At 41.9% G+C, this 12,994-nt stretch overlaps 1 protein-coding gene and 1 pseudogene across 2 annotated transcripts in view; both read left to right on the plus strand.

The window, feature by feature from the left end:
• CYB5R4 (cytochrome b5 reductase 4) overlaps nucleotides 1-12,994 on the plus strand; it is a 1,096,425-nt gene that overhangs the window by 665,219 nt on the left and 418,212 nt on the right. The gene's annotated exons all lie outside the window — the stretch shown is intronic.
• Nucleotides 7,744-8,182, plus strand: LOC146817541 (V-type proton ATPase 16 kDa proteolipid subunit c pseudogene; annotated as a pseudogene).

Consider the following 12,994-nt stretch of genomic DNA (forward strand, 5'->3'; position numbering starts at 1 on the left):
CTTTCCTGACGTTAGATTCCCAACATGTCGTTGCTTTATTGTAGGCTTGGGATATTTAAATAATCCCAGCAGAAACATTGTGGGTTTACACAAGTCCCTCCGACTTAGAGTGGTCTCGAGGTATATGTAGACTTGTTCCCAATATATGATAATAGATGGAAATTTCCACACCATGTAACAAAAATCAGAGGCAGGGGAAGCACAACGAGTGCAGAAAATGAAGTCATGCCCAAGCATCTTTTTAAGTTTACTGTGGGAGTAGATATATCTGGTATAGGAAATTAAGTTGTGTAAATTTAAATCTAGTGTACCTGGGCACTGTTCGAGTGTATGCGAAAGCATTTATCCATTTTCGTCACTCAGCTCTTTCCTGAAGTTAGATTCCCAACATGTCGTGGCTTTATTGTAGGCTTGGGATATTGAAATAATCCCAGCAGACGCATTGTGGGTTTACACAAGTCCCTTCGACTTAGAGTGGTCTCGAGATATATGTAGACTTGTTCCCAATACATGACAATAGATGGAAATTTCCACACCATGTGGAAAAAATCAGCTGCAGGGGATGGGCAACAAGGGCAGAAAATGAAGTCATGACCAAGCATCTTTTTAAGTTTACTGGGGGAGGGGGGGGTAGATATTTCTGGTATAGAAAATTCAGTTGTGTAAATTTAAATATAGTGTACCTTGACTCTATCCGAGTGTATGCCAAAGCATTTATCCATTTTCGTCACTCAGCTCTTTCCCGAAGTTAGATTCCCAACATGCTGTGGCTTTAGTCAGGGAAGAACAGAACTAGTCCTCTTGTTCAGTGTTCTATAAAGCCATGTAACCAATTTAAGGTCTGATTTCATACGGAATACAAGCTGTAGGAGATTGTGGCCTGGGAGCTCCTGTGCACCAAAAGCCAACAAATGCGTGTCAGGCCCCATATGTTAACCTGCCAGGTGGTAAACCATATACGCCAAACATTGTCTCCAAGGGAATAACATCCTCAGCTGAGTAGCAATCCAACACGGTGACAATTCCCATGTTAGTCCAGTGTGTGATTAGTGTAGTGGTAAAAAAGTAACCCCCATGTGGGAACCACACTCATGGTACCACCGAAGCATACAGCGGCAGCATTCTGTTCGCTTCATGCTGTGCCTCCAACATTTCAATGCCTTGTTGAGCAGCTCCACTCCATTTGTCTCGTCCCATCGATAGTGCTTCCAAGGCTCCTTGATTAGCTTCCATGCTCATGCGACCAGTCTTGTCCCTGCAGGCACCATCCAGCCATCTAAATCTCCATTGCAGCTGCACTGCTAAGTAATACAATTCATAATTTGTCCTCCCTCTATAACAGGTTTTTGAAAGATCTCCAACGAAACTCTATGCCTCTGCCCATCCCATATCAGGTCCCTAATCATTGAATCTGCCTGTTTAAACCAATTTTGCAGTACCAAATCTGGTATGTTTAAAAAGAATTGAATTAGTCTGGGAAGAATCATCATCTTTTAGAGGGTTATTCTCACCATAATGGCAACCTACGGGATCTCCAGATTGCCACATTTACCATCAATTATCTTAAAGCGACACCCAGGTTCCCCTCCTGATGTCCACTTCAGTGTAATAAATATTTACCCCCAGATTTTTAAATGTGTGTGTATCCCATGTTGCCCCATAGTTTCCCAGAACTAATGCACTGTCACATGTTTTGGACCAATTTGTATTGAGAGGAGACATGTTCCCAAATTCTAATAGAAGTTGTAGTGTTGCTTCAAGTCTTGTCTCCTCATTTTTCAAATATAACTCTGTCCATAATGGTATACCGCTCGTCTGTCCCTCTGTCCTAATCACCGCAGCAAAAGGTTGTATGGAAGGTGCAAAAAGAGAGGGGACATAGGGCAACCATGCCACACACCCACTATTATTGTGGTCAGTTTCAGTGATCTGAAATGTCATATCCCACTTTCCCTGGATTCATGATGGCAAGTGCCTTTGCTTGAGAGCAAGAGCTACCCTCGTCTTTGTTAACTCCGTGAAAATAAGAACTACAATTTTTTGGATGAGGTTTCAGGGTTATAAAAGAATATTAGGAATATCTATTTACCCGAGAGTTGTAAAAATACAGGGCCAGATTTATGATTCAGCGGACGGCCCGCTTCTCTGCTACAGTGACAGACTGAATTACTCCATCGCCTCGACAGAGGTACCTTCCACCAGATTTAATAATGACAGTTAAATCGGCGGTCATTTCTTAAAGCATTGCCAGGAACCACCGATCCTGTCAATTCTTTTTGCAGTTTGATGCAGGGCTCTGTCAACATGACAGAGCCCTGTGCCAAACAGTTTTGTTGTAAAAAAGGAAAACCTTGAAGCAGGATTTTCATTTTGAAAATAAAAAATATGCGCCCCTCAACAAGGGAGACCTCTCCCATGGCGAGGGGATAATTTAGCAGTTCTCACTGTCCCTTACTGCCAGGGATTCTCTAGCAGTGACAGATAGTGCAAACTGACCTCTTATTCCGCCCATCTGAATTAGGTGAATAGAATTAGACGTCTGCCGTGACTGCACAGTCAAAGGGGTTTAATCACAGCGGAGACGGAGCTGTCAAAGGTCTGCCCTCATCTAAATTTGGCGGCAGGATATTATGTAGGCAGTAAGCCTACTCTGTCAGCAAACTGTCAAAAACAATATTTTTGTCAGAAATATGATTATGTTCCTGATGCTCTGCTTTGAAACCTAATACGTGTGTTACGGGAACAAGCCCTCCCGTTTAATATACTCACTGTTTCTTCCAAATTTCCCAAAATAGCTCGCACTTACCGGCTGGCCAATAGTGCCACGGTTTATTTCATGGCTTCTCAAGGTCTGTACATTTTGACCCTGAGGCAGTGATTGAGGAGTGAGTGAGTGTGATCAGTGCTTTGAGGTTACATATCTTCTTCCAATTTATGACATTGTGTTAGACTGTCAGATTCAATACAAGGAAAACTCTCTGGAACCTAAGGCTCCAATTTGACAGCGTTTGTGCATGTGCAAGATATTCTCAGAGTGTAGGTCCTTGATAGCATTCCACATTAGCTTCAAGTGTGAGCCTGCGATTAGACCATAAAATCCATTTAGTTCTCCCTGTTTTCTGGATGTACTGCAAAGGATTATTTTTCTTGTACAAGCACCTGGGCTTAAGAGATCAGATGATATGCCTTAGTGGCGTAAAAATAAAAGTTTAAGGGCCCCCCCTGCAATGTACACGGAGGGGCCCCCCGCTCCGGATTTAATACGGAGCGTTCAGGTTTAAGTACTGTGCTGAGGGGGCCCCCGCAGCTCGGACCCCCCCCTCCTGCGGGGGCCTGTGTTACGCCCCTGATAATAACTGGTATTGGAAATGTCAATAGATTGGGCTCTGCCTGCCAGCCTTCTGGCTTTGTCATTGCTTTTTTGTTTTCTCATGGTTTTCGTTTAGCTGTATTGTTGTCAAACCTGCTGGACCCTTGTCAATCTAAAACAACACCTGCAAATCAGTTGTCAGACTTTGGCTTCCAAGTGTTTTTAATAATACTTATTGTTGAGGAAACTACTGGGCCTTTGCCAATATAAAAAAAATATTGGGTAAAAGTAGACATCTATTTTCAGGCTGGCAAAGCACGCATTGCTATAGTAGTCTCTGTAGCTGAAGGGGAGGTCAGAATGCCATTACTCAATATGTTGTAGCCAATGTCTAAATCGGGTTGACCTATTACTCCCTGCGGTCTAGAAGTTGAAAGAAAAACGTGAATGACACATTAAGAGGCCAAAGGTTGAAGAGGGCTGGCTGAACGCCCCTATGAGGAATTACATTTTGCATATAATCTTATTAAAATCAAAATGTCTTGACTAACGCCTGACAAAAAAAAAATTAGTGTGACCTGAAATTAGTCAGACCAAGTGTTCGACTTATCCAGTTTATTAAAATAACATATTTAAATCGTTTTACTGACATGAGCTCACATAATTTGTCACAGTTGCGCTCGAATTATACAATTCCTGAACCTTGCCATCCAATATATTGGGCTTCCTTTATGCATAGTAATACATTGCCTCAAAAACCCTGAATGAAAAATAGAAAAAACAACACAGGCTGCCCATTCACACAAAGTAGTTCCCTTATGTTCCAGTGGCAACTATGGCAATGTATACTTTTTGATTGATCTATATCTAAATGTATAAATAAATAACATTTTGGTGAAGGCTTGGAAGCTTCCCCAGTGAAGTTTTGCAAAAACCATGACCAAATAAAACAAGCACTGAGAAAGCCTAAAGGCTTGTGGCCATTGCCACTCTTATTGCTTTGCCAAAAGTTGTTTTCCTTCGTGGCCTGAGAGACTCTTTGCATTTAAAAGAGCACGTGAGACTTAAGCAGTTATCCCCCCTATCTTGGTCCTTAGTGGACATCTAAAAGGGGGCCAGACAAGAGCAGATAGCTGGTACTCACTAGTACAGTTTGAACCCCTCACTGAAATCAATGAAAACAATTGATAGACTTGGTTTTGTCCTTGATTCCGTAAATTGAAGAGAAGGCTAATCTATATTTGGTCAAGCAACTTGAAGCTTTGCAGAGTTTCCTTTGACTGAATAAATAAAAGTGGCCATTGGCCCTAATTTCTACATTTCATGTGCCCTTTAGTCATTCCCTGCTTACGTTGTATACCTTCCATTGGTAGGTATCAGTGACAGTACTTTAACCTTCACAGCAGCTTTAACATGTACATTTTATCCAAGGGCTTACTTTTCTGGAGACCATGGTGACATTAGCAGTCCTTTTTGCACTGTGATGATCTATGTCAGCTCAGAGACTATTTTGCCTGTTTAAATCCACCTACCTTAAACTCCGCCCACAAAAGAGGACAATTCTTTTTATCCAAGATCACAAAAAAGTTATATTTTTTAATCAGGCAATTGTGAAATAAATCTCATTATCCTTCAGCTCACCAAAAAGAAGCTCCTGCGTTGTGTTGCAGCTTGGTCTGTGAGCCTGATGTGTCTCTCTGCTGACTCTTATAATGGAGGGATGCATGGAACTTCATCGTATGATGTGTGAGAGTGCAATTCTGTTTCCTTAGAATACAAAGTCCGGGAGAAAGTGGTGCACAGTAAGTTGGAGATTGACGGCCTGATTCCCGAGGGTAAACCTACACTTTTGACAAACTATGATTTAATTGCAACTGTACGGTTGCAGAGACTCTGTGGGCAGGACGGAGAACTCCGGGCCTTATTCACAAAGGTAAGCTTAGACCAAAAGTCCAAGTTTAGACCTGAAGTCTAAGTTTAGACCTAAAGTCTAATTTTACTACGAGTAAAGTTAGACTTTTGGTCTAAGTTAAGGCCAAAAGTCTAGCTTAGACCAAAAGTCTAACTTTACTACTACTAAAGGTAGACTTTTGGTCTAAGTTAGACTTTTGGTCTAAACTTAGACCAAAAGTCTAACTTTACTCGTAGTAACGTTAGACTTTAGGTCTAAACTTAGACTTCAGGTCTAAACTTAGACTTTTGGTCTAAACTTGGACCAAAAGTCTAACTTTACTCGTGGTAACGTTAGACTTTAGGTCTAAACTTAGACTTCAGGTCTAAACTTAGACTTTTGGTCTACGTTTACCTTTGTGAATCAGGCCAAGCATGCATAAAAAGATAGGCCTGTCCTCCTCATTCTGTCACAATATCTATTAATCTAATAATCGTACAACTAAACCAACAGTGCTGGCATACAGAGGTTTCAAGGTGTTTATTACACTTAAACAGCTAAGGGAATCATTTGGAAAAAAACATAATTAGGTTAAAAAGGCAGAGTAGGATAATGAAATAAGTGTTATGGACAGATCTATTATTTATATGTTTTACCAAAGTCAGTTACAGAAAACAGTGTTCACTGAAAGAGGAGGTAAATATTACTAAAACATAAGTCTCAATGTAGACAGCCTTACAAGACATATTTAAGTCGGGTTACGTTGCTCTGCATCATGGGGTGTTTGTGAGCCTTGGTGTGTGTTTACATGTGTGTTTTTTTGGTCCTGCATTCGTTGCATTCACTGAGTATGGGGTGTTTACAAGACTGATGTGCTCTGTGCATATCTGCTATCCTCTATCCTGGGATAGAAGAGTTATTAGTCATTTCGGGTGATTTTTGCTGCCATGAATCCTCTGTGGGCAGATGCTCGATGTCCCTTGATTTTGCTCTGTGCAGTTTTTCAGGCTTGTGTTCCATGTTTGCAACCCTGGAGTGTCTCTTTTGTGCTCTTGCTTACATTCTGCAAAGCTGCATAGTATGTAAGCTGGAGTGGGCTCAAATACCTTTTCTTTTAATACATTGGGATTTCTATGAGCCATACTGCTTATAGGGAAAGGGATGTTGTTACCTTGTTTTATATCCAGTGTGTCACCATCTGTTTAGAAGGGGGCAGATAGGCATGTGACAAACCTAAATTTAGCATGACTTTGAGATGCTTACTCAGAGATTATGCATTTACATTTCGTGGAATAGGAGTTTAGGAGTTTGTGAAATTCTTGATGTTTATTTCTAGTTAACCTGTGTCCTTCTTGGTTGCATCTTCAAATGTCCTTCTTGTCTGGCTGATGTTGATTTGTATGTGTCTGTCCTCTGTTAGAAGGGAATTTTACTGTGTCTTCATCGGGCTATAAGGAGTGAAGTATGTTGTATCTGGGTATGTACGTGTACATGGCATGTGTACCCTGTAGGATCCCTCACACAGTGGCTAATGAAGTTCTATGTTTCACCTACAAAGTTGGCTGACTTGGAAAAGCGTAACCATTGGAAAAGGTGATTGAAATTTCTTGACTTTACCTGAGGAGAGACTTCTGCGCACAGGCAAAGTATGGCCTGTGTGCAGAACGTCCAACATTAAGAAATTAACAAATCCTCCTTTAGTTAATTCCACACAGGTATGAAGTAGGGAATACGGGCGCACTTAGTGTGGGAGAAGGCAGTGGTGTCTGCGGCAAGGTTCTGGGTTGATGGTGTGTACTAACTGCAGGTAGGGGACAGTTTGGGGATTCAAGGCTCTAGACTTTCATTGACAAGAGATGGGGGACAGCTGTTGAGCAGAGACAGTCCAGTTTAAGAGGGGCAGGATGAATGGTTGTTGCTCTATAGGAAAACCCTAAAAGCTGTCTCTTTTTTTATTAACTTCCTCAGATTTAGACAATACAAAACTTACAAGGATTTTAAAAACAATCGTTCAAAGTTTATTATTTATCACAACCCTACTTTCACACCTTGAAACTATCAAACCTCACTTGCATCTTCCTCATTTCACCCTCCCTGACAACCACCTTCAACCCAGATCGCTGTCAAATAGCAGCCCAGCAATCCGGTAAATCACCAACGTCATCACCACACCAGTAACCGTCACTTCAAGAATGTAAACCTCATTGGAGTCCCATCAACCTAAAATAAATTTAAACTGCAGGCTTCCACTTCCTAGTCTCCCTCAATATCACACAGTGCATCAGGAAACCAGTACACTGTCTTGGAAACCCTTTTTGACTTAAACGTCAGCACCATGCCCGTCGTCAAATACCACCCTCCAGTATAACTCCAGCATACCTCAACTGGACAGATCAGGTCCCTATGACACTTTCCATCCACTACACCAACTACACTTCAGGGCTATCAAAACCTCCCAAAGCAGTCTGAGAGGCAGAGAGAAGCAGTAAGAGCAGCAGACAAATTACAGTACTGCCACAGTTACCAGTTTGCCCCCAACGCCATGCCCTGCCCCGAATATGGCTCTTGCTTCCCTGTCTCGGGTGCCTTCTCTGCTATGGTGTTTAGTGCCCTGGGAGCAGCCTATGGCACAGCGAAGAGGGGATTGCAGCCATGTCTGTCTTGAGGCCGGAGTTGATTATGAAATCAATTATCCCTGTGGTCATGGCTGGTGGCATTGCCATTTATGACCTAGTGGTTGCAGTCCTCATTGCAAACTCCCTCATGGAAAGAATCGCGGAATTCAAGAGCTTCCATGAGCGCGGTGCCGGCTTAAGTGTAGGCCTGAGGGGTATGGCAGCTGGATTTGGCATTGGCTCTGTAGGAGACGTGTGCGAGGGACAGCACAGCAGCCCTGGATACTTGTGGACATGATTCTCATATTTGCAGAGCTCTTGTGTCTCTACAACCTTATTGTGGCTTTGATCCTTTCCACAAAATAATGGAGAAACCAAGAGTTTTAGAAATAGGAATCAGACCACAGATTATAACAGCACACCGTTCAGTAAAACAGAAGCTCATGTTTTTATCTCCAATGTGTATGGTCGTCTTGATTTGTTAGTTGATTTCTTGTCAATGTGCAATGTATGTTAGTGACCATGTTTTTGTGTACCTATTAATATAATTCGTTGAGCTCCCTTGCCTAGTGGTGGGCACGGGGTTGCTTATCCATGTGCATGTTTCCAACCCGCATTGTCATTGAAGTACTTTACGTACAGGTATGAAAAAGAAATATAATATTTCCACCCCCTTGATGATTTATTAATAAATATCATTTTGCCGTACTAGAAAATGAGTTGAATTGTGTTTCTCATTTTATCCCAACTCCTCTCCTTTTCTGGATCTCCTGTCTGCATATATATTACTTTAAATCTCGACTACCTGTAGCTACACTGTGAGTTTTCATTGTTAAGTATTGAGTATTCCTGGGATATAATAAATTGATTCTGAAGAGTGCTGTAGTGTTTTGTATAATTGGCATGAGCTTTGTTTTTGTGTATTACTACAAGACTTAAAAGATTCCGAGCTGCCCGCTCGTGTTACTAATGAAGACCTGGGGGAATAAAAGTTGACCTGTGTGATGCAACAGTAATGATGTTGCACACAGAGATGGGTTTCAGTTACATTTGCAAACATCACTTCCTACCAAAGCGTCAGCATTAATCCTTCAGAGACCTGCCCAGCATCGCCCTTAAGAAACATATTAACACTAGGCAATCCACCACTTCACCCACAACAATTTCTAATTCACTTTTGGAATCTCAACAGTACCCTCAAGATCAACATAATTTCCCCAATAAAACTGTGATGCACAAAACGTGTCCCTATGCATCCATATACAACTATACCTCATATGCAAGTACATAAAAAAAACACTATGTGATGGAACCTGTGTAAGTATAATAATATAAAACCATAGTCAGCTACTATATACAATTAATGTTGCATGTATACTAACAGTCCATGGCGTAGCCACTGAATATACAAAATGTAATTTCATTGCAGACATTAATTATTACATGTAATCATAAAATTTAAAGATGATGCAAAAAGGGTGCTCTGTGTCCACAGTGATCACAAAAAGAAGAGAAGCTATGTGAATAGCAACATGTGTATATAAGATAAAAACAAAAGATGTCTTTGTATGAGTGTTTATAACTTGAAAGGCGGGAGCAGGCAGGGAGGATAAAAATGCTCAGCCCCACACACTCAAAGTTCACCATCATAGAAACCCCTACATTGATAACGCCATTTTCAAATCATTGTCGTGCAACACAACACGCAGATTTAGTAGAAGTAATTATGCATTCAATCAGTACATTGACAGCACCAAGCAAACCCTCACGATCCCAACAATCTCACCACCCTAGGGACCCGAATGTATCACTTTTGGAGGCTTCCAGATGCATACATCAAAGATATATTTACAGCTCTCGACTAAACTACCTAAAAAGATGACATTGTTTAGATCCATACCTCCTGAAAGCTGACTTAAAATCCACCATTCGAGTCTGGTCATCTCCCACCTGGATGACGGCATCCCTTAAACTAGTTAAGGGAGCCCTTCAGCCAACAAAGATGATGTGTAAGGTATTGGGAGACAACGGGTCTGGTATCTCCAGTAGAGCTGTTTGGGGCACCACTGATGCTGCAGTGGTCAGGAATCTCTGGGGAATATCATGGAGAATTGGCAGTATGCCTGTAAATTATGGGAACAAGCTACCAATCTCACTGCATGACTTGCCTCTTACTGTGTGCAGATAATTGGAAGTGGTCTATTGGCTTAGTGGACTGATATATCCACTCCAGAAATCTTTGTTTGACCTCATGGTCACTGATTTGAAGGGTCCATTCTGAGGGAAACAAAGTGGGTGCAGATGAGTTGGGTCACTAAAAGCATCTGCATCTTAGTAGCAAGATGCCCCAAGGGATGAAAGTGTACTTTACAAATACACTGCTAGACCTGACATTCTTGGTGTCATATTCCCCCAAAGTTTTTGCCTTCACTCCTCCTGTTTGCGGAATTCATTTTTGTTGTCTTTAGGACTCTCTGCACTGTTAACCAGTGCTCTAATGCTTGTGCTCTCTCTTTCAAACATGGTAAAATCGACTATGTTTAATTGGCACATTTAGTTTACTTGTTAATCCTAGTAAATAGTGCTACCTGTACTCCGGGCCTGTAAATGAAATGCTACCTGGGGGCCCGCAGCACTAATTGTGCCATGCAGTAAAGTAACCTTCTAAAACATGTCTCAGGCCTACCACTGAAGCCTGTGGTGCAGTTTTCAACTGTCATTTCAACCTGGTAAAATAAACCTTTTGGCTGGCCTAAACCTTCATTTCTAATACTTATAAGTCACCCTTAAGGTCATAGGGCAGAGTGCATGGCATTTAAAAACTTCCAAAGTTGTATTTCACTGACTCTCCAATTGACTACCACTGGATTACCATATTACATATAATAAGTGCTACCTTTGGATTGGGAGCAGGTAGAAATATACTCTTTACATTCAAAACAATTATAGTTTAAAATTGTTTTCAATGGTGAAGTCAGATTTTAAGTTACAATTCTAAAAATACCACTTTCAGAAAATTGGTATTTTCTTGTTCGAAACATATGTGCCTTCTGCCAGTATCCGGGGTCACACACTTGTGAATGGCTCTGATGTTGGGGTTTGTGTATTGCTTCCAGGCAGTGACAGAAAGGGGGCTTGGGTGAGGACAGGATGGACCGTCGTTTTAAGATGACTGGGGAGGAGTAGTACCCAGCCTCATATTTCAAAGGGTTTTGCCTCCTTCACACACAAAAGAAAATGCACGAGGCCGGCCCTGCCTTATGTCACCCCTGGGCAGTTTGGAGCCTTGATAGGGGAAGAGAAAGAACTTTCCAGAATCAGATGTAGCAGTAGGACAGGGAGTCCCATTCACACAAAGGCTGGCACCAGGTACAAATGTTGAATCCTCAGAGAGCCACTCATCAGAAGAAGGACTGTACTGCTACCAGAGGATTGCCATGCTGCTTAAAGGACTGCCTTACTGTCTGAGAAGGAAGATTGGATCTGCTTGCATTCATCCAAGGCTAACCAGAGTGATTCCAATGGTCAGTTGGCTGACCTGTGTAAGCTACAGGGACACAACAAGCTTCAGAGGCCTCCCTGCAACTGCCCACCATACCTGCTACAATTGGACCTCGCTGGACCTGCGTCTGGACCTCCCTTAGTCCTGATGGCCTCTGCTGGAGTGGTTCCTGAACCAGAAGACAGTCCACAATACCTAACCTGCTCTTCACACTATAGTGACAATCTTCTGTGACACTCAGCCTTTCCTCGGGACCTTCTCCAATGCGAACAGAACTTTTTGAGCTGGACTTAGAAGGTAACTCTTCAGGTGGACTAACCTGGTCCCTGCATCCGAACAAAGCTTCATCAAGTTCGGCCTGAGCTTGTAACTTTCCTCTGGTCTAGCGTGAACAGATTACTGCTTTGTGTTTTTTGGTGCTATTCTCACTAGAAACGTTAACACTGAATGTCTGTGGTTCTACTGATTGGATTTGTGTTGTTCTGGTATGATGTTACTAAATAAAATTGACCCTATTTTTCCAAATTGGATTGTGGTTTTTCTTGTGTTGTGGTTTCACTTTATTATTGGTTGTGTGCTGCATAAATACTTTATACATTGACTCTAAGTTAAGCCTGGCTGCTTTTGTGCCAAACTAGCAGATGCTTAAGCACGGGTTAATTAAGTGACTTTTGAGGTTCACCATGATAAGGATTGTGTTTATTGCCAGAGTGGGACTTTCACCTCCATCCAACCAATAACCCAAATGCTTACATACACATTATGTTATGTTACTGCAAATGAAAGCCTTGGTTATGCTGATCGTATAAGAGCATCATTTGGCTGCAGGCACATTTTGTCATGTGCCCCGGTTGGGCCTAGAATGAAACACTGCCATTTACATGCACACAACTTTTCTCCTAAGTTACCTTCACTCTCACACACTTGTGTCCATGAGAGTGTAGATTAGTTTCCATTAAACTATACTTTCTTACAAAATCAATTTCGCAAGAACACTATCATGATGTCTTGAACATCACATGCAAGGGCTCATACATTGTGCAAATACAATTGTTTGTTTTCGCACATGCAGTGATACGGCTATCTCTAGTACTTAAACAATGGCGACTTGACATGAATCTTGACCATGAGGGGGACAGGCATACTTTCCCTTCAGGTAATGAAGTTGGATCATCCGATGAGGGATTCTTGGCAGACACTCACACATACACCCTAGACATTTAGGTTAGGGAGCTCATAGTGGGAGTGCGCTATCTAGAGATTGTTTATATGCTGTTGATGGTGGAACATTTTTTTCTCTTCACTGTCCTGATACTGCTAATCACTTTTATCCGCTTCTGTCTATTGATCATTTTAGCACATATATTTTAAACAAGAATCGCTTTAGTTTAATTAATATTGAAGACTCCCCTCTGTGTATCTTGTCTGAGGGGAAGAGAGGATGAGTGACTTAGCTAAATGGTTTTAGATCTGTTACCATGATCCCTGGGAGAGCTCAGGGTCGTCATGTTCTGTGGTTGCCAAAACTGTTTTCCACCCATCCAGGTTTAGGGGGTCTATTGATGGCACTGTGGGATAGCTGGTCTTTAGGACGACATATTGAGCACGGGTGCACAGAATCAGTCTGGCACCATCCCTACATTTATGTTGCCCAACAAATGTGCAATTCCTACTGG

This window comes from Triturus cristatus, chromosome 6 (assembly GCF_964204655.1).
Source record: "Triturus cristatus chromosome 6, aTriCri1.1, whole genome shotgun sequence".
NCBI lineage: Eukaryota > Metazoa > Chordata > Amphibia > Caudata > Salamandridae > Triturus > Triturus cristatus.